At 34.4% G+C, this 23,460-nt stretch overlaps 1 long non-coding RNA gene across 1 annotated transcript; it reads left to right on the top strand.

The window, feature by feature from the left end:
• The first annotated feature begins 1,508 nt into the window (after positions 1 to 1,508).
• On the top strand, positions 1,509 to 21,448 carry LOC136270260 (uncharacterized). Its single transcript, XR_010708018.1, has 3 exons — positions 1,509 to 1,689; positions 15,598 to 15,633; positions 19,772 to 21,448. It is a non-coding gene; the product is annotated as an uncharacterized lncRNA (long non-coding RNA).
• The last annotated feature ends 2,012 nt before the right edge of the window (positions 21,449 to 23,460 follow it).

Raw genomic sequence — 23,460 nt, 5'->3', positions numbered from 1 at the left:
TTTCATTTATAATAACAAAAATCCTATAAAAACACTTACATGTAAGTAAACAACACATATGCTTACGTAAAAAAAACTGTACCTAACTGAACTTTTGCTAACATATGACGGCATTTCTTTCCCGAATTTTCCCGACAAATTACGAGAACTGTCGAGCGCAAAAGAAAGTTAAGTATGACGTCACAGTGACTTCGCGCAATAAATTTAGAGGTGGATCAAGCATATGTACTGGGTGTAACGTGTAGTAAGTACTCAGTATCAGTATTGATCGTAACTCTTCGACTTATTAGTTTTGCTTTGATCATATTTTTTTTTGTTTAGTAAATACACATGCAAGTTCCATACTTAATTTACTCTCATATTGATCCAATTGTAATGTGCATGCGTGAGGTAGGTGACAAAAAATATGATATTGTATCATATGATATTGTATCAAAACAGTATCCATGAATATCCAAGATCATAAAGTATGATTTTCTTATAATATGATATAGTTGGTGTCATAAAGGTGATGCCTCATAAATGTCATGCCTCGTCTCGGTGAGCTTTGTTATCTGTGATTACCTATGTTTGTATTTGTATTAAACAAAGGAGTCTGACCAGGGGTATACATCTCTGCCCGCGATACATGATGAACTCGGCTTACACTTTGCCAAGACGAAAATCAGTCAAACAGCGTTTTTGGTTACCCCATTCTCGAAAGTTCTATTCCATTTTCTCACCAGAAATCATGCATCCTATACATCAAAACTAAAATTGTGCATTCATGATACGAATTGTCTTATTTTGATTATTTAACGTTTGTCAAATCTTATCTTCTATGTTTACTCTACGTTCCCAATAAATAAATTCACTCTCAACATAATCGATCAATTATTGCATTGCAAGCACTTATCTTGGTGCTAACTATAACTGACTTGGATTCGCCAAAGCGTGTCCGCCACATCACTCTCATTTTTGCTCTTTCGGGCTGGTTAATCGAAAATGAGAGGTTTTTAATTAATATTAAAATAATTGCTTATCGGGTAAAATTGAAAAAAAAAATATAGTTTAGGGACATAATGTCAGATTTGCTGTTATACCAAAGGTGTAAGCGCATTTACTCTGGTGCGGACATTTTTTAGTTAACTGGCAAAATTCTAAATTTATAAGTATAGATATATTTTGTTTGGAAAACTGCAAATGTTGGCCCTATTAAGACGGCTGGTCATGGTCATTTATAGACTACATTGTTCTCCTTTATAAGAAGAGCTTTTTATATCAGTAAAAATAAAACACTCAGATTTAAAAGGTGAAATATATGGAACTTTTCCTCTATAAAAAATAGTAAATAGCCAACCAAATCATATTAAAATTAAGGTAGATCTGATGGGTAATGTGTTGACCACCCTGCCTCCTTAAAACATGAGAATACAAATCCACAAAACGAAAACCTGACAACAGCCAATAAACAGCAAAATTCTGTTTCCTCTTCTATTAAAACTTCTCTTTTTTTCAGCAATTTTGGTGTTGATTATAAAAATCCAGTCAGTCGGCGTTTCTTCATTAACGAAGGCTATTATGAATGTGGAGGAGATTTGGGTTGGGTCGTTGTGATCGACGGACCAGGACCGTGTTCAATGGACAAAGGAAAAACTAGCACCATCGTTTATTTCGTCAATACGTATTCATATTCTTTGATGCCTGGGGGTAAGTTACATAAAATAAATATTCACCTAGGCTACAAATATGCATGATAACTGGTCGATCGCATTGAAAAATAATTAAAAATGTTTTCTTTTAATCCTGGTTAAAAACATCCTTAAAACAAACCTTTGTAGAAACCTTTATAAGTGATATTGATAAGCGTTTAAATAAATGAACATTATCACAGATTTAAAGAAATAAAACATAGTTTGTTATTTATAATATTTATTTCAGTTTGGTCGGTGTGAAACATTTGTACATTAATCAAGAAAATATTCATAAAGGCGGCAAGTTGGACGCCCCCCCCCCCCCCCCCCTCCAAAAAATCCCAATAAGAAATGTAAAAATTAAATATCAACAACAGGATAACTCTTATAATTCTGAACAATTATTATGGTGGCATATCTCTGCCCTTTGTATGCAAGTTTTCTATCAAATATTTCGACATGCAAGGTAAATATGTCAACATGCAACATAACTATGTTATTATGAAAGAAAATTGCAATCAAAAGAGAATTATAAAAAAAAAAAAATTTGAAAAAATTCTCAAAATATCGCCAACTTGTGACATCCAAAATGCTAGATGCTACTTATTTATGTCGACGTGCAACTTACTTATGTTGACAAGCAACTTATTTATGTCGACATGCAACTTATTTATGTCGACATGCAACCTATTTATGTTAATACGCAAGATAAATATGTTGACATGCAACTTAGTTATGTTGACATGCAATTTAAAAGTTGCATGTCAACATTTTAATTCGCATGTGAACTTAACTAAGTTGCATGTTGACGTTAATAAGTAGCATGCGAAAATATCTAAGTTGCATATCGACATAAATAAGTTGCATGTCAGCATATTTATCTTGCATATTAACGTAAATACGTTGTATCTCGATATAAGTAAGTAGCATCTAGCATCTTGGATGTCACAAGTGGGGGATATTTGAGATTTTTTATAATTCTCATTTGATTGCAATATTTGCATGTCAACGTAGTTATGTTGCATTTTGACAGAATTATCTTGCATGTCAACATATTTATCTTGCATGTCGATATATTTGATAGAAAAATAACTTGCACTCAAGGGGCATATATGTTATTATACATTATATATGCATCAACCCTATGTGCCTTTTTTGGCCAGCCCTAGAGTCAAAATCGATATCCCTTGGGACATGAAATTTACAATTTTGGCAGAGGTCTCTCTGATCTACATAATTACAATTTCAGTTTTATTAAGGTGTGAGAGTAGAGAAGAAGATTTTTAAACATAATATGCATTAACACAATATGGCCATATTGGCCCGCCCTAGGCCTGATCCTATAACCCAGGGGCCATGATGAATACAATTTAGGTAAAGGAGTCCGTGGTCATCAAAACCATGCCTTCAGTTCTTCCACACGTATGTGGAAGTAAAGAGGAAGATTTTCTAAGATTTAATACATTGTCACTTTATGGCAATGTAAGTCCCCACCCTAGGGCCTGAATCCCTGTCCCAGGGATCATGAATTTCACAATTTAGGTAGAAAACTTTATGGAAATCGTAATATTGCATTTAGGTTTTAACAAATGTATATGGGAGTAGAGAAGAATATTTTCTAAGTTTCAATACATTTATACTATAAGGCCATATTGGCCCCACCCTAGGGCCTGGACCTCTGTCCCAGGGACCACGAATTTCATTGACATCATAACCATGCATTCAAATTTTCCTCAAATGTGTAAAATTAGAAAAGATTTTTGAAAATTTGGCCTTTTATCAGGGGCGTAGCTGCCTTTACGCAAGCAAGCCATGGCGTGCACATTGTTCGGAAAAAAATGAATCATTCCAATTAACAATTTAAATAAAACTTATGAAAATAGTAATGCCTATGGAAATTAAAATAAGTAAAATTAATCTTTAGGAAAAGCATAACTTAACCGGATTAGTTAATTCTTTTCAAAGGATTCTGTTTTAACTGTGCATAATAATATTTCCGATATCACGCTAAATTTTGTAAGTGATCTGGGTATAGTCCACTAATGCATTTCCCATAGGCGGTAATGTTAACGTTATGGTTCATAGCTCCGGCCCTAATTTTCGTTCAGCAACGAGGGACCTCTTGAATGAAAGCTCATCAAATTGTCTCTTCCCTGTTAAAATTTCGTGGTGTGAAGTCAGATTCGTTTTCCGGCAAAATGCGTCTGTATTGAAAAACTCTGAAAATGAAAGTAAAAGTAGGGAATTTCTCAGTTTTGGAAAGGGTGTACATCAAACAATTTCAATTCTTTTCTTCAAATGCTTATTCAATTTTGACACTTTTTTTTGAAATTGCAAATCCTCTTTTCTGACATGTGTCAAGCATTCTGATTTAAAATGTCCCAATAAATGTATATACACTCTGCAAGTATAGGGACTATTTTGCTTAAAGGCACTACTTTGTTGTCCTACCGATTCTAAAAATAGTTAGAGGGATATACCCATCTGATTAAAACTTAACAAATGTGTCAAGTTCATCCGAGAACAAATCTATATCAAAACGGCCAAATCAAACTTTAGACCGATTTTTTAGTAAGACATCGGTATCTTCTACAAATGAGGCACAGCAGTCTAAACCGAAGGGGCTAAGCATAGAATCGGAGGCATCGACCAGCAAGACAGCAATCAGCTTTTATTTCATTATAACTTTAGTTGTATTAGTATATATGGAACGCCATAGTTGTCTTAATTGACTATTTCAGGTGAAGATGATGCTTTATTACATTATGCTGTGGTTATTTCATGTGAAGGTGGTGCTTTATTATATGAAGATGCTGCTTCATTATATGAAGATGGTGCTTTTTATGTGAAGATGGCGCTCTTTTTTATGATAAAACACCATCCTCTTATGAAACAAGAGATGTTTGTGAAACACTTATGCCCCCCTCCCTTGGAAAAATCCAGAAAGGGAATGAGAGGAAACTGCAAAAAACTTGAATTTATCTAAGTCCAAGGGCCATAACTCTGTCGAAAATTGCTCGATCGTACCCAATATCGAACTTGACCTAGATATTATCATGATAAACCTGTATACCAAATTTCATTTCAATGTGTTCATCCTCTGCGAAGAAATGAGCGGAAACTGCAAAAAACTTGAATTTATCTAAGTCCAAGGGCCATAACTCTGTCGAAAATTGCTTGATCGTACCCAATATCGAACTTGACCTAGATATTATCTTGATAAACCTGTATACCAAATTTCATTTCAATATGATCTTCCTCTGCGAAGAAAATGAGCGGTAACTTCAAAAAACTTGAATTTATCTAAGTCCAAGGGCCATAACTCTGTCGAAAATTGCTCGATCGTACCCAATATCAAACTTGACCTAGATATTATCATGATAAACCTGTATAACAAATTTCATTTCAATATGTTCATCCTCTGCGAAGAAAATGAACGGAAACTGTTGGTGGACGGACAGACAGCAGCAAAGCAATATGCCCTCCCTTCTTCGAAGGGGAGCATAATAACCACTTAAGGCAGCTATGGCGTTCCATATATTACAGCATATTTAGCTAACCACGGAACATCTATCCCTTTTTCTCCATGGGACTGAATGCGACCTGATTGAGGCATCGAAAGAATGCAAAGCTGTTGTTGAAATGCTTAGGCGCGAAAGGCAGGATGATTTAGTATAGGATGAGCTATATCAGACATCACTTACTATAGCTGCGCCATTTGAGATAAATAACAGCATTCCCAGACGATGTGAAAGACGAACAACAAGGGCTGACCACCAAGCTGATACTCCTAAACAATACTGGTGACTTGCATTGAACTATTCATTTCTGGACCACATGGTTATGGAGCTAGATTCCAGGCTTCTGAAATTCGAGGACCGCTTTTTAGCACAACAGTTGCTGCCAAGGTTTATTGACAACAATGCAGACAATCAAGTTGAAGCAATTTATAACATATACCAGAGTGATCTGATGTTGTCTTTGGAAGATTTCGGGGGAAGTTGCTCGGTGGCGATATAATACCGAAAGAACAGAGACTCCATACATTTTTTAGTGAATTGGGCTGCGTCATCCCTACTTTTTTCCGTCTATAGATAGTATACTAAGCATCTTATTAACGATGCCAGTTGCAAATGCAAACCACAGAGAGGTCATATCCACAGGGGCTTTGACATTGATATCGAGAAAGCTACGTAGAGCTGACAAATCTCGGAAGATGGATTTTGGAGAGTTTTATTAACTTGTTTATGTGAAATTAAACACAATAGCGGTATTTGATATAAATCAATTTGGGTTTTTTTTCTCAATTCTGAATAATAAGAACAAAATCCGTTATGTTATTAACGTAAAAAAATTAATGGTTTAAGGTCAGACGACACGTTCCTCGAGCATCTTTTTGTATCTCCTCGTAATAAAGAGTTCAAATAAAAATTATTTTCATAATGATTTTTAAAATGATTAAAATTTACTTGAATATGGTTATATGCCTAGATGGCCGAGTGGTTAGAGCCGTGGCCGCTCTCTGCCAGGAGCGAGGGTTCTAGAGGTTGTGAGTTCAAAGCCCGGCCCAATATAATGAATTTCGCTATGCTGTATTATTTATTTATTTTTAAATCAGCAGCAATTCAAGTGTATTTTCAAGAAGATTATATAGGAAATTGCAATCTCTAGTATTTTGCAGAATACCTGGTAAGGTATCCTAATTTTTCGCAAGAAAGCTTGTCGGAGTAGTATTAAACCATTTAACAAATTCCTGAAAAATGTTACATAAAATTGAGGAACGTGTCGCCTGACCTTAAATTGTATAGCACTTGTACTTTATGTAAAAGAAACAACGCAAATTATTTCATTAAATCATAACGTTAATTCCAGCCTGTAATTATATTTTATGCACTTCAACAGAGCGTAGATTTTTGTCCGCGGGGAACGATGAAATACACGAGCTTCCGGGGCTTTTGCCCCCTTGACACTCACAAGGGCTACGCCCTGGACCCATTGGGGGTCTAAAGGCGGTCCGAGATCCACTGTCTTCTTTGGCGTTCGCATCAAAAAGTTCTAGCTACGCCCCTGTTTTTGCATATTGACCCCGCCTAAGACGACCCGGGGGTGGTAGAGCCATGAATATCACAATTTAGATTCCTTTTAAGGTGGCTCTATACACCACTTTTTGATGACGCAGTACGCAAAAAAGTAAAACTGGAAGCATGCAATTCCGGTACTTGTTGATTTAAACTGAGGCGAATTGTATGGGGACCGCTTTTTTTAAAAATTTGTTAAATGAATATTCTTGGATTCAATTTGTTAATTGGAAAAATCATCACTTACAAGTAATGTGACCCTTCACGTTGTGTCGTATTATTTATCGAAATAAACAATAAAATCAAGTATAATTTTTTTAATAGTTTCTTTCCGAATATCGACATCTTATAGCGTAGCGCAGTGGGTTAGTTTGTTCACTATAAACCTGTAGGTCACGCGTTCGAATCCCGTTGAAGACAAAAAACATTTTTAACTTTCCAAAATTTTCTAAAACGTATTTTTTGGTTGAATACTTTGAAAGAAAAATTCTAAAACGGTGAAAGTATTTCAATTATAATATAATTTAATCCACATTAATGTTGACAATAAATTTAAGTTCCACTATATAAGGGGATGGATGGGTGACTTTGAATTTCTCTTAGATTGGGATACATAAATCCTATCAGTTAATTTTCCCCTTTATTAATTTGACTTAGTTTTGTATTAAAGCGAATAAATTCACTTATATAGGCTTATAATGAAATATGTATGTATTTATCATTCCATCATGATATTCAGGAAATTTTCTTCAACTCAGAAATGAAAAGTCCCCAAAATGTTTGGGCCTTGGAACTTAGGAACGATAACTCTTATCTGAGGAACTTTCATACCTAATAAAATTTAAAATATTTTTTGTGTTTATTTGCAATGATTTTGATTCAAATTTTTTATGTCACATTTAATTAAATACATTTTCTTATAATATCTAGCAGCTTTTTTAGATGATTTGTCAACAGAGTAAGAAAATATGAAAAATTATGTTTTGGGGAAATACTAAAAAAAAAATGCAATAATAACATTTTTGAATGTTAAGAAGTATTATATGTATTTTTAGGTGTCCAAAGGAAATACCCATCATATGACAAAAAAAATTTCTCTCAATATGTTAATAGTTAAGTTTTTTGAAATTATTTTACAACAACACGAAAATACATTTGAAAAATCTTTTAAAATACCTATAGTACCCCTATCATCATTTTAATTTTTGATAAGCATATGTTTTGTGGTCTTCTATTGAAAATCAGAATAAACTGTGGGTGTATAGAGCCACCTTAATTTAAAATTACTTCACACCAAAAATGGTTACCATTGGCCTTTTAGCCTTTAAGAAGTTATAATTGGGCAAAGACCAATCGCAAAAGGTCACCTAAGTGACTCAGATGACCTAAAAAGATATACTTGTTTACTTTCAGAACTCATTACATGCAACCTGCATAATTCTAAATTTCAAAAAAAACTCATATTATAAAGACTGCGCTTGAAAACGTGCTATTATATATTCGCGTTAGATTTGTCTACATTGTTTTCCATTTAATATTCAGGTTGCAATATATTCAATTTGATGTTTTTAACGTAAGAACAGTGTTTAAAGTTCAACGTCACAAGCAAAATTCAAAAACAAGGCTGTTACACAGTGGTTATACTCTTCATATGAACTTACCCGGCATGTGTTTCTTTTACATCTACCGTACAAAAACTACGATAGATACAAAATACTTTTAATTGGCGTTTCGCATGCAAATGAGACAAAACAGTATTTTATTTGGGAGTCTGTGTATGATACAGAATAGATCTTATTAAAGCAAAGATGACAATATGTTTCAGTATCTTTAGTAGCGTTATCAATATTCACTGAAATGAACTATACCCTGTCCCAAGTTTCTGCTTCCACCAGTTTTTTTCGTAATATCTCGATAATCTTAAATACCTTTGTGCCTTAACTATATCCATTCATTAGAAGAAAAAAAGTCCAGATTATCTGTTCTAAAACGGTCCCCTTTTATCGCTTCAGGTTTTAATACACAACCGATAATAGAAAGTACAAGTTGATGTTGGATTGCAAACGATTATAAAAACCCCGGATGATTACGTTAAAAAAATTGTGAGATGTGTCCCAAGTTTATCCGAATGGAGAAAGGATGTAAACAATCGTCATGCATTTCCCATTGAATCTCCGTACGTTTGTTTTTCCTCGTGTGAAATTCTTCGGGTATAAACAGATAATGTTTCTGTGTAAATGAATTTTCCCTCTTTTTATCGATTTGAATTGCACTTCATTGACAAGTATGTTTATTTTAATTAAAAAATCAAGGCAATTGACGGAAGCAATTATAACTTCGGACAGATTGTAATTTCAAAACGTATAAATATATCTAGTTATATTACAACAACTGTACAACGAACGGTATAAGCGCCCCCAATTTAAATCAGAGAATAAAAAAATCATCTCTATACAATATACTGTATATTCCTAATTAAACGCGAGGAATTAATTTTCGCAGAAAAGAAGCAACCCTCGCGGATTTTAAAGTCTCGTCTATAGTTTTATGAAAAACCAGGGTTGACCTAAATTTTCTGCCTCCTTGAAGACAATGAGTCTATAAGGGAAAAAGGCAGGGCTACGTATATCACTGTCACTTGTATTTTTATACCGATAAATACTGTGGTTGAAATGTTTCCGTAAGTCTGTTTCTCTCTCTCTCTCTCTCTCTCTCTCTCTCTCTCTCTCTCTCTCTCTCTCTCTCTCTCTCTCTCTCTCATGTACATCAGTTATAATAATTTTGCAAAAACAGGATATAATACTGAACTTTTATTCTGCAACCACTTATGACAGGGCCAACATTTTGACGTCTTCGAGAAAGACTGATTCTGATTGGACCATCAGGAATATCAACCAGTTAAACTGAGTTTAATATTAGCTATCGCTATGGCCGGTGTAATGAAGAATAATGACCCCCTGTAGAATAATGACCGTAAAATTTGCTGACCACCTTGCTGAAGAATAATTGGATTTTTCTGAATAGAAAAGACCCAGGGGTTATTTTTTTTCATGTGAAACATGAAGAAAAATGACCCCCGTTGAAAAATGACCCCCGCTGTAAACAGTTAGAATATAAACTGGTTTGAAATTACTTGAATTTTCACTATGTTTAACTGATTTTCAAGTTATAAAATAAATAAATCGCTATATATGATTTTTCATATCCGTAGCAAACACACACAAAACACTCTTACAGGTTCTCTGTTAACAGTTACGTCACTTTTCTCGTTGACCTATGGCGGGAAATGACGCAAATAAAGAAAAACAAATTCATACACAATGAGGATATTATGTAATAATTAAAGAACAATAATCATGTAAGAATAATTGTTGTAATAATATAAGCAATATTCATTGGTGATTGAATTGTCAATCGAAAAATGTTACATGTATATATTTTTATAGGAAAAGGCTAAGGAGGCAGCTAACGTAGGAATAAGAATACTTCTTATTTACATTCTGGGGGAAAGTGATTTTTAAAAAATCATTTTATGTTAGTTTGTTTTCTTCTACGTAATACATGATCATCAATATTCTAAACATTTGTTGTAATGTTGGATTTGCAATCATGTACAGACTTTATTCTTTTAGAGCAAATGTGTGAAGAGTACATGACTATGGTAAATCTTAATAAATAATAAACACTGATCGATTATAATAAGAAGAAATTGTTTCTAAAAGCGTTGATAAGGGGTTCGGTCTCATATTAGGGGTTTATATCCCCCTTGATTTTGATCACACGATCTTTACTGCATCCAAAGTTGTCAATGCTCATTCAAACTATTGATGCATTAATCATCTAGATATTAATTAAAGTATGCCGATGATAAAAGAGACAGTACAGCTGAAAACACATGTGTGAATAACTTCAGATTTACCTGTTGTATAGTTAGGAAATAAGAAATAACGTTTATTGTAACAGTTGAAATACACGAAAATCCCTTTCACATACTTAATTTAAGTAATTATGAGCTTCCGGAAATTCAAGGGTCGTACAAACCTGAATAATCTTATATCGTTTATTTGTACCACGTGGACTTTGAATGACGGTAATTGACACGTGCTGAAAACTACAAGATCTTCGTCCGACTACGGTCAACATGGAAAACGAGGTTAAAGCGATCCTCTAAATGAAACATATCCTTACTTACTCGATAATTTACAAATGGTTTACTAATTTAGGTTCATTTTAAAGTGAATAGACATAAATATGTCAAATAACCCCTTAAGGGGCCTCATTTCTAAAAATAGATTTAGGTTGTAGCAACTCCTATGATAAACACGAAAAATACATGCTTACAAAATAATAATTGTGGTTATTTTAAAAACTTTGAACAGTTATTACCTATGAGAAGTAGAATAGACATATTTTTATCAACAAACCTGTCCAGGAGATTCTTTGCGAGCCCTGCATGTGTTTTGTTTACAGTAAATACGCATGCGTAATAGTATAGAAGGCCGAACCTCGAACACGTTGCCATGTATTTATGTGATAGGTTATACGTAATTATTAATTTTAATGAAATAATTAGATTTATTGCATGGAGAACTTTGTAATTTTCTGAAAGTTTATACATTCATGAGTAGTACAAAAATACCGAACCCGATCGGAAAATTTTTTCAAGTCGGTTTTTTGATAAGATGCGCTGTACTGTCTCTTAAAGTAAAATATAATCTTTGTTCGAGTACTCTCAGTACTTTGACGATTTTCCTAATTGGCCGTTAACTCTACTGGCGTTCTGCCTGCTAACTTCAGTTTGGTTATAATACCAAGTAACAGTGGAGTAAACTTTTCATTATTTTGGTTTCATCATTAATTCTGGGTGTTGCACTTGCATACCCAGCAGTTTGTAGTAGGGGAAAATCGTCAATGCAAGTATAATTCATAAACAATATCGAGTCTACTCTTTCATCGCCAATAAACAGAATTTTGTTTTACAGTGTCTTGTATCTCTAAATAATTTTAATGTGTTGTCACTCGTAATAATGAGATACATATGGTGTTCTGATGGGGCCACTTTGACCTTCGCATTTTCGCCAATAGGGCGAAGATGCGAAAGCAAAGAAGCGATACTACTATTGCTCCTTCGCCTTCGCAACCTTGCAATCTCGCCTTCGCATCTTCGCGCTTTCGCATTCGCCTTTTTATAATTGCGGAGCTCTTTATCGTTTAAAGGGTTCTGAGTATGGTATCTCGATGGGGCCAGTTCGACCTTCGCCTTTAAGTCGAAGTTGCGAAGGAGAAAGTGCGAAGGCGAAGGAGTGAAAGTGCGAAGATGCGACGGCGAAGCGCGAAGATGCGATGGCGAAGTAGCGATATTACAATAGCTCCTTCGCCTTCGCAACTTCGCTCTCTCGCATTCGTAACTTCGCACTTTCGCCTTCACCTTTTTTGATAGCATTCAGAAAGTCTCGGTCGATTACATAGAATTTGATGCAGACACCGTACTCGCCAAGGTTTTCCAATTAATCCATGATACAAGTTTAGCTTAAAAAAAAGCTTACCGTCTTAAGAGCGAACCCTAAACAGCAATTAGTTATCAAAGACAATTTAATTCTTTTTAATATAAATGTCACCTTCCTCTACATACCATAAGGCGTTTGGAACATTGTTATGCCTTCATATATCTTAAGCTGCGTGTCTAAAATTGAAAAATGCCTACCCGAGTTTGTAAGTTGATATCGACTACAGTAGGGTAAAAGAGATCTTAGAAAGGGTCGTAGACTCGTATTATTTTGATAAAAAGCTATACCGCTGCATTCAGTATTTTGTTTAAAAATTATTACACGTAGTTTTACCTATCGAAGGTGCAAACAACTTTACCGATATTAGCCATACCGCATCAATTTTTTTTTTTGAAAAACAAAATAATGAAAGAAAAGGAAATAATTTCAGGAGATATTATAGAATATTGCTTTCAACTAATTGAATCTGAAAATCAAAAGGCTGAATTTCATTCATAGCAATTTGTATTGCTATAATTTTCGTTTTTTAAGATTTGAAATCTACGAAATTTGTTAAGTCGTACATGAAAGAGATCATCAGAAAATTATCTCCCTTGTGTCAAACAGTATTTCAACCAATGAAATAAATGTAAATTTCACATCATGTATTTTCTAACAATCACAAAGGAGAGGTAGTGCACAACCCGGAGACTGTATATTATTTCAACTCTTTATACCGTCTTCCTTCTTTATTGGTACGCATGCGCTAGGCCATTGTGCTTACTATGAATGTTTATAAATATTTTGATGTGTATATGTGACATATATGTTTACCAGTGCTGGCTATGCCTAATCATTATATACTCCACATAAAATGTAATGTCCTCCATAGTGTATACATATGCACTTCCAGACTCCTGTCGCCTACCAGCTGTCTGTTATCCGTGGATCAACACAGTAACATTCTAATTTCATTATGCGACACTCCTTGCTCATGTGTGGATCTAGAGGGGGGAGGGGGTCCGCCCCCCCGGAAAACTCAATATTAATAACTTCACACATGCAGTAAAGGGGGAGAGAGGGTCCGGGTCTATGATGTTCCGATGGGGCCACTTCGACCTTCGCCTTTAGGTCGAGGTGCGAGAGTGGGAAGTTGCAAAGGCGAAGGTGCGACGGCGAAAGTGTTAAGATGCGTAGGCGAAAGTGAGAAGTTGCGAAGGCGAAGAAGCGATACTTTTATCGCTCCTTCGCCATCGCAACTTTGCACTCTCGCCTTCGCATCTTCGCGCCTTCGACTTTTTATGCCCTCGTTCCAAGAAGGGAGGGCATATTGCTTTGCTGCTGTCTGTCGGTCGGTCGGTCGGTCGGTCCACGAACAGTTTCCGTTCATTTTCTTCGCAGAGGATGAACATATTGAAATGAAATTCGGTATACAGGTTTATCATGATAATATCTAGGTCAAGTTAGATATTGGGTACAATCGAGCAATTTTCGACAGAGTAATGGCCCATGGACTTAGAAAAATTATAGTTTTTTGCAGTTTCCGCTCATTTCTTCGCAGAGGATGAACACATTGAAATGAAATTTGGTATACAGGTTTATCATGATAATATCTAGGTCAAGTTCGATATTGGGTATGATCGAGCAATTTTCGACAGTTATGCCTCTTGGACATAGAAAAATTCGTTATTTGCAGTTTCCGCTCATTTTGTTCGCAGAGGGTGCACATATGGATATGAAATTTGATATACAGATTTATCTAAATAATATCTAGGTCAAGTTTGATTTTGGGTATTATAGAGCAATTTTCGACAGAGTTATGGCCCTTGAACTTAGAAAAAACCCAGTTATTTGCAGTTTACGTTCATTTTCTCTGTGGATGTTTCCAAGGGAGGGGGGCATAAATGTTTCACAAACATCTCTTGTTATAATTGTGGAGCTCTCTATCGTTTAAAGACAATTTTAGCTGTAAAAAAGTTCATCTGAGGCAGACGATGAACTTTTTAAAATTTATTTTAACAGCCTGATGAACTTTTCAGAATTTATTTTCAACAGCCTGCGCAGATCGGGGGGGGGGGGGGGGGGTTCCGAGACATATTTTGGAGATTTTATTATATATAAATAATAAAATTAAATTTTCCGGGGGATGGGATCCGGACCCTCTCTCCTCCTTTCCTGCATGTGTGAAGTTATAAATATTGAATTTTTCCGGGGGGGGGGTATGGGCGGACCCCCTCTTTTCCTCTAGATCCACACATGAGCAAGGAGTGTCGCATAATGAAATTAGAATGTTACTGTGTTGATCCACGGGTAATAGACAGTTGGTAGGTGACAGGAGTCTGGAAGTGCATATGTATACATTATGGCGGACATTACATTTTATGTGGAGTATATAATGTTACTGCGACGACGAAGCGCGAAGATACGATGGTCGAAGTGGCCCCATCGGAACACCATAAATTTCTGATACTTTCTGTAAACTGCAGTAAAAATTTAAATATTGTAGAGACTATTTTACATATAATAAAAAATGTACTGAAAAACTTTAATTTATAAGGGGGGTCATTATTATCCAGGGGTCACTCTTCTTCATGTAGAGTGTGCTCATTTTTATGAAAATGACACTGATTCTTCAGACAAAAGGGTCATTTTTCTACGTAGAATAATGACCGGAAGGTCATTTTTCTGCGTAGAATAATGACCTGGGAGTCATTATTCTACGTAGAAAAATGACCCCCGGTCATTTTTCTACGGGGTGTCATTATTTTACGGTACACCGGCCTGTGGCCGCAGAATTGAAATTCAGTTTGGAGAGTATTTAATGAATTTTATCGGAATTTGAGGATTTAAGTAGCGGGCGTTTGGTTTTGAGATTTTAAAAGATTAGTGCAAATGTTTCTCAATTTGTCGAGATACTGTTGTTGTCATAGGCCAAAACCCATCTTGAGCCCTGGACCGGTAAATGTCCGAGGAAAATAAACTGGCGACTTCGAGAGAAATAATGACGGCATGAGTTTATATCAGACATCACTTTTGTGAAAACTACATGCATATTGCAAATGTTATAAAAATTTATTGATTCTTTAGGCTTTTGAAGCGAGGTGATAGTTTTTTTTATCTGGGTCAGAATTCGACCTCTTTCTTTATTTATTGTTAAATTGAAATTCATGTTAAAACGGGCTTGGCCCCTGTGCTTTTGTGTACACTTTTGCACTTGATTTTGAAAAACTGTACACCAGTTATTAATGCAGATAATACAAATCGGTTGCGTCCAAATAAAACATTCGGTATTTTAAAATAGAGAACAATGTATGTTCAGGGTTAAATGAAAGTTTATACAATTTCCTTTTTTTTTTACAGAGACTGCTGATTTTATGGCAATATTTGCAGAAAGAGGTAAATATGCCAATAATCATATAGTTTAAATTATCTGCATTTCATCAACGTTCCATTTCAGTGAAAAATGTAATTTCTCTAAAATAAACAATCATCCAGTACTAGATTACGACATAAGTGGGTCATTGAAAACGTTCACACACTATCGTCGGAATGGAAGAAACAAAGCAAAATTATTACATTACAACAGCCCACCTTGATGTTAAAACAAACGATTCAGATTGACTTACTACGTGTACCAAAATGGCAACCCTATGATTTAATCGAATTTATGAAACAGTGAGAAGTCAGATATAAGGAAGTATTAGTAGAAAGATGATTATGAGTTCATAGTCAATCTTTCTCCTTTTACTTAATTTATATTTATTGAGGCTAACCAAAGCCACCACTGTTAAGGCAATCTGAATAAAGCCAGCCCCTACGTTAAAAGTAGAGGCTGGTTTTGGTACGACTGGGGTGTAAGCTGCTTTACCTTAGCTATCGCAACTTAAGTAGAGTGGACAGGAGCGTTATCCTGTAGCAAACTTACATTTACTGTAATATGCTTTCTTCTATGTTTTCTTGAGTGCTTCAACTCTGATGCACATTATCATCCATAAACAGTTTTATTCTCTCAATGTATTCCGTTATTATACCGCTTCAGAATAGAACTAGGCATCATTGAGATAGTGATCATCTTACAGGGCCCCACTTAACAAAAGACATCAAGAAGAGGGATTCTTGACCTTAACCACTGTCGTGTATCCGCGCCGGTAGTGACATGTTTGGATAACGTGGAAATTGCGTATCCACTTCAAAAAACAATGAGTATTGTGTCCTTTTTTCTATCGACAACGAGGTAAATGTTAATTAAGATATCGTAATAATCATTCATATTTTTCTGAAGGTTTTGCAGTTGAAAAAAGTGTGCGTTACTTTTTGTTCATCATAAATAATAACGACTTGTTTATAGGAATATCAATCGTTAACGTGTCATTTAAACGCAAAAACCAAGATCTATTTCAAAATAAGGTAGATAATATAACATCTACTAAAAACCTGAAGCAGCCAAAATTAATTTATAACTATACACCGACAAAATGAAATCATTTCAATATCTTTTTCATACATTAATATGTATAAAATTAGCAATCACTTCATGCACCTGCCAAAGAAGTTCTATAATAGTCTGTCCCAAGATATCTTGGATTCACATTTTGCTTAATTGCTTGATATTTATAAATACCTCAGGGTTCAAACGATGTTCATTTAAAAGTAAACAAATTTCCAAGATTTCTCAGTCGAAACCCCCCTTTTAGCTTATCAGGTTTCAATAGAATGCTAAAAAATGTGATGTCTACGGAGATTTTGTATTGCAGCAAGCCCGGATGATAACGTTGAAAAATTGCGCGATGTATTCCGAGTGTATTCCGAATGAAGAAAATATGTAAACATTCCCCATGATAAATCTTTGTAAGGAATCTGTTTTCGTTCCTGTGAATTTTTCTGAGTGACAGTTGAATATGTGTCAATGAAATTATCTTGGGAATTATCCCTTTCAACTATTTCAATTGCACTTCTTTCACAGGTATGTGTATTTTTTTTTAAATCGTCCAAATGTGCTGATAGATATCTTGGGACAGACTATAGTACAGTTTGGATTATTAAAGTATTCCGGTTTGGATGCTAAAATATAAATTGTGCAAATGGTACGGTTTGAATAATTTAAAGATATAGCATTTTTTTTTTATATTTTAGACATAAATGGAGCAGTTTGCATTTTAATCGGTGTGCAACCGAAGATACATATTTTTAAAAGATAGTTGACTATTCAATTACACAGCATGCAAAAGATCAAAAGAACCTAATATACAGACGGTGAAATTTTCTTTCCTGTCCGACAGTTTCACAAACGTCATGAAAATAAAATACTTCCACATGTTCGAAGGGGACTAAAACTGGATGACTAAGTTCATTTCCGTAGACAAGCATGTTTTTTTTCTTCTGATAAAATGGTATATTTAGTATATAATTGATAATTTTGGTCGGGGCGTGGTCAAATCTAATAAAGCCCGAAGTGAAATTATCAACTCACAGTATCCAAAGAATGATTCCATATTACTTATATTAATCTAATTCATAGCAATTGTACGATTAAATAAGCAAACCCCACTTGCACCTCAATTACACGTCATTTGAATTTATTGGACTGAATATAGTATACAAAATTGATACGTTTGTGTTATCACATGAAAAAAAAACTCTGAAAATGTATAGTTATATCAATTTTTTTTACTAACATCTCAAAAGAATACTTTCTTTAATTTTAAATTATAAAGAAAATATGTGTTAAAACTTGAGGAACACAATAAAACTATATAAAACAATGTAAAAAAAGTTTTTTACTTTTAACCTAAAAAGCAATACATCATATAAACACCTTAATAGACAACTATCTACTACTTTTATGGCAAGAGACTATATGATGTGTATTTTTAGTTATTCTGAAATAATATTTATAATTGTGTATGTTTATTTTTTAAACAATGTGACTTCATATGTCTATCACATGACGATCTCCATAATATTGAAAGCATGATTTGCAGTGAGGGCATGTATATCGCACAGTAGCGATGCTATATCCCCTTTGCGAGGGGATAACTAAAAGAACTGTTTGCACTCACATTGTAGTACTGTAAGGCCGTTTGCAGGTACCCCATTATATTGTTTTTAATGTTTTATGGGAGATAACTCTACTTCCCGGAATTATGAAATCCGGAGCATTCTGAATAATATGTGTGCCTGCTAATAAATAAAAGTGCCGAGCCTGACACTCTCCTCTGTTCTTTTTAGGGATAACAACATATTAACCACATCCAAACCGTATCAGATGCGTATCCAAACCGTTCCTATTTTGAAAAACAAGGTCATCCAAACCTGTTCCGTTGTTTAAAATTAATCGATATAAACTGATTATTTACATAATTTTAACATAAACTTCGTAGAACTTTGAAGATTTAATATGCTTGTAAATAGATTTGACGATCTTTTTAATGTTAAAGTAAACAATGTAAGCCTTAAATAACACATAAACTTATCTCGAAACAAACGGAGCCGCCATTTTCACTTTATCCAAAAGCGTCACAACTGGCGCGGATACACGACAGTGTTAACATCGGATTTTTGAATGCACATGTACATGTAGTTCTAGACCATAGCACAGATCATAAACATATAACATTTGGGTGTAAGGTGGATACTAGGAAAAAAGATCAAAAAACAGATTCTGGAAAAGCATTTTACAGTCAGTTAAGACCCTAACCTTTCCACATTGAAACTTGATTCAAAGTATCTATTTACTCCTTGCCTTCAAGCAGTAGTATGTTAAAGTAAAAGCAAAATTATTTTAAATGGAGAGAAATTTAGGTTCAAAATAAACCCTAACCATTGACATACAAATCCGGTTCAAGGTAATTGCATACACTTCCCAAAAGCACAGGGAGAAAATATACATATTCCAATCAAGGATATTAACGAGGTCTGATATAACTTGACTCTTGACCAAGAAATTAAGTTTGTTCAAGGTTACTGCACACTCAATGAACAAAGGCTCACTGCGGATGGAGTACGAACCAGATTGAACAAAGTAGAGAGAATATACGTGTATGATTCGAACAATGATTTTTCACATAATATTCTGCTATGACTTAAACCTTTGGCGTAGAAACTTGGTTCAATGTCACTCCACATCTTTGAACAAGATTGGGCAAAAGGGAAAGAAAATGTTCCAAACAAGTAATCTCGGACGGACAGACTGTTTATTACAGTGCACCCGCAAAACGGGACTCAACAAGCCGATGTGGCATACCTTTCTTCATTTTATAAACCTTGGAAGGGGTTGATTCACATACCGGTGTACGAAATCGATTATATTCTGTTATTTTACGATTTTTTCAATGGAATACGTCTTGTTTATAATCGTAAATATATTTTTAGAAATCGGTTATCGCTGAAATGAATCCAAGGCTTTTTTCCAGAAAGTTTGAATTTCGGCCTTGGCTATGGTAAATTGTACAATTGTAGGGGTTAAACTATTCAAAATATGCAAATTAGATGTCAAATGACTTATATATATCCTTTTATATTTTAACGTTTTCAGGTACATGTATCTACAGTGAGATATGTTCTACGACTTCTACACCTAGTAATGAATATCTGTTGGTCAACGAAACAGAAGAAATTCAGAAAAGAATCAACGCAATTAAAAAGAACTTAACTGTACCGATGAACTCTACGTCAAAACATCATCGTAGCAAAACAAGCGCAAAAGATGAGCGAATGTCGTCACGTGCCATAGGAATGGTACTTGGGGTTGGTCTTATATCGGCGTTTTTGGCTTTGATCCTTCTTCCCGATATCTTTACTTTGATTCGTTATGCTTTGAAACTAGTTTGTGAGATTAAAGCGTAGAATATTTGAAGAAATGCGTTATAGTATGTCCATATATATATTTTTGCCGCACATTTGAACGATTTTTTAATAAAAATACACATACCTGTGACAGAAGTGCAATTAAAATCGATGAAAGGGAAAATTCCAAAGATAACTTCATTCACACATTATCATTTTTCCCTCGTAAAAATTCACGGGAACGAATCAGATTTCCTACGGAGATTTATAATGGGGAATGTTGACATCTTTTCTCCATTCGGAAATCCTCGGGACACCTCGCACAATTTTTCAAACGTTATCATCCGGGCGTCTTCATCTCCTTGGCAATGGAAAACCCCGTAGAGCTTTGTATTTTTAGCCGTGTATTGATACCCGACAAGCTAGAGGGGGCGTTTCAAAAGGGAAATCTTGGGATTTTTTCATACTATTGAATGAACATCGTCTGAACCAAGAGGTATTTATAAATATCGAGTAATTTTAGGAAATATGCGGCAAAAATATCTTGGGACAGACTATAAATGAATATTTAGCTGCTGTTACATTTTTAAAAATGCCATCACATGCCGTTTGAATTGTCAGATGGTATCTCAAATTTTCCCATATCGCTTTTGCAATATGTGTAGTATGTATATCATTGATTATGCGTCAGTTGAGGCATGTTTAATATATAAAAAAAACCGCGACATTATATTAACAATTGAGCCTACGAATATAGTTATGATATATTGAATCTTTCTCGACTATGATGCAGAATGTATTCAGTAGATGCAGGTTACAAAAAATATACATAGTCACAAACACAATTCTTTATGTGAACACACGGTCGTAAATTTTAAAGCCTCATCGTTTTTAACCGCACAATCGTGTTACCATTGTCGCGAAGATTATTTATTTTATATGATAATGGCTGCTTGCTAAAAAGAAATCGTACGAGTACATGTTAAAAATGACACTCTTGTATTTGGTATGTATTTTATAATCTGGTTTTTGTAAGTTTAAACGGATGGTATGCCAATCTAATGTATATATTTGTAAATGACAGGAGGGCTGCCAATTTTTAGCATGTAGAAAAGCATTTGGATAATTATGTGGGGGTGGGGTTTTTGGTTTTTTACCGTATATTGGATGAAGGTACATCTTTTTCGAGTTGACCAATGTGGTAATGTCACAAATATCACATGCAATAACGAATATATCGCCACTGTTTGCAAGAAACATCAAAAGAATACATGTTACACCGCACCATTGGACAAACATTCAAATGAGTATAAACACTGTGCCGGATAATTATGCCAGTGCCAAAGTGGCATTTTTGCATCCGCTTAAGCTGCATATATCGAAAAATTCAAATATGCCATATGATAGACCATTGCTTAAAGAGTTAACATCCACCTTTCTCATCATTGTATCTCACCTGTCAGGTGAGATATTTACCTTTCAAAAATAAATTCCTATAGGAAAATAATTTTCCCCATAGGAAAAACAATATTCCTATAGGTAATTTAAAATTTCCTATTGGAATACAAGAACTACCTGTAGGAATTTCAATTCTGATAGGATTTGATAAAATCCGATAGGAAAACTTAATATCCTATAGGAAAACTACATGTCTGTATCAAATTCCTACAGGAAATACCATTCTCCTATAGGAAATTTAATTCCTATAGGACTTTTTAAAAATCCTATAGGATTGTCAATATTTCCTATAGGAGAATCAATTCTCCTATGGGAATTATCATTTTCCGATGGGATATTAATTTTTAAAGGTAAATATCTAACCTGTCAGGTGAAACACACTAAAAACAATAGAGGTTATATACTCTCTAGACAATGGTCTATCATTTGGTATACATGGATTTTTCCGAAACTGCATCTTAAGCGGGTGCAAAAATGCCACCTTGGCACTGGCATCATTATCCGGCACAGTGTTTATAGTAGAATAACTTTTCCTGATTGCATTTCGTTTGTTATGAAATATATCTAATTTAGTTATTGTATTTAAATGAAATGACAATTACTCTAAATTATAATGTAACATATATTGCAAATTTTCACCGCTGTACAACGTATGCAGTGTAAAGAGGTCGGTATATTAATTTATATTAATTGAAGAATTGTTTTAATGTCAGTAAAAGCGGGATAACTCTCAATGACACAAAGTGCAGACTGAAAGCTGATCGTGAAAAAATAAGTTATAACTTACTTTTGAAAAAAAATTAAATGAATGTTTGATCTGTAGTTCCCCTTTTCACTAATTATCCTTAGTTAACTAATATGCGCATTTAAAAAAAGTTAGCGTTGGACATTATTTACTAAAGTAAAAGTTTTCAAATTAATTTCTTAATTTTATGAACAGAATGTGTATTATTTTCAGCCCATGAACGCGAAACTAGAAACTATCGTTAGTGTACTTCCATTTGTTTGTCCAATATTTGTTTTCTATACGTTTTACTTTTTGTTATGGTTTAGAGAATTGATCTAATGCTTTTGTATAGCTTCATAATCAGAAACTACGATCACGTTTGAGTTTTAATAAAAGTTTTAAAATCATGCAAGCAAGAAATTAAATAAAGGTTAAACGACATTCTGATCGGATTAATCCTTGTTGCTCGCATCATTTGTGTATACTGAATATCCCTTTAAATGGAAAAATTCATATTGCAAAGGATTTTTAAACAAACAACCATGAAATGCGAATATTTTTTTTTCGAATGAGTTTGATGTGTGTATACAGTTGTATCGCCGTTATTGTTGACAATTATTACACACAATTCTGATTCAAGAACAACCATACAGGATACACGCTGATCACTTATCACAGTGTACATGTACGCAGGATACGAGGATGATTACAAAGTGCACTGGATACACTGATGATTACAGTTTAAGCATGGTAAACGAATGATTACAGTGTAGGCAGGATACACGGACGAATACAGTATACGCATGGTAAACGAATGAATAGTGTAGGCAGGATACACGGACGAATACAGTATACGCAGGATGCACGGACGATTACAGTTTAAGCATGATAAACGAATGATTATAGTGTAGACAGGATACGAGGATTATTACAGTGTACGCAGGATACACGGATGGTCACCAACTGAACCTTTATGATGCACGAAAGAAAGCGATAAAAATAAATGGCGACAAACATTCCTACACTTGTCCATTTAAAACGCAAAACCAAATTCAAGAGGAGAGATAAAACATACAGTATTGTTGGTGATCCTCTTAAAATATTGTTTCGATTTGATTTGTATTGTATTGCTTGTATTTTGGTTTTTTTTAATGCTTTTATCATTAAAAGTGGTATAAATTAGAAGTTATTGAATTTTGGGTTTATTTTTCATTTTTAATTCTTGCGCTGTTGGGTATATAATTTGAATCGTT

This window comes from Magallana gigas, chromosome 7 (genome assembly GCF_963853765.1).
Source record: "Magallana gigas chromosome 7, xbMagGiga1.1, whole genome shotgun sequence".
Taxonomy (NCBI): Eukaryota; Metazoa; Mollusca; class Bivalvia; order Ostreida; family Ostreidae; genus Magallana; species Magallana gigas.
The sequence above is the reverse complement of the archived record's forward strand: the minus strand, read 5'-3'. Positions and strand labels throughout refer to the sequence as shown.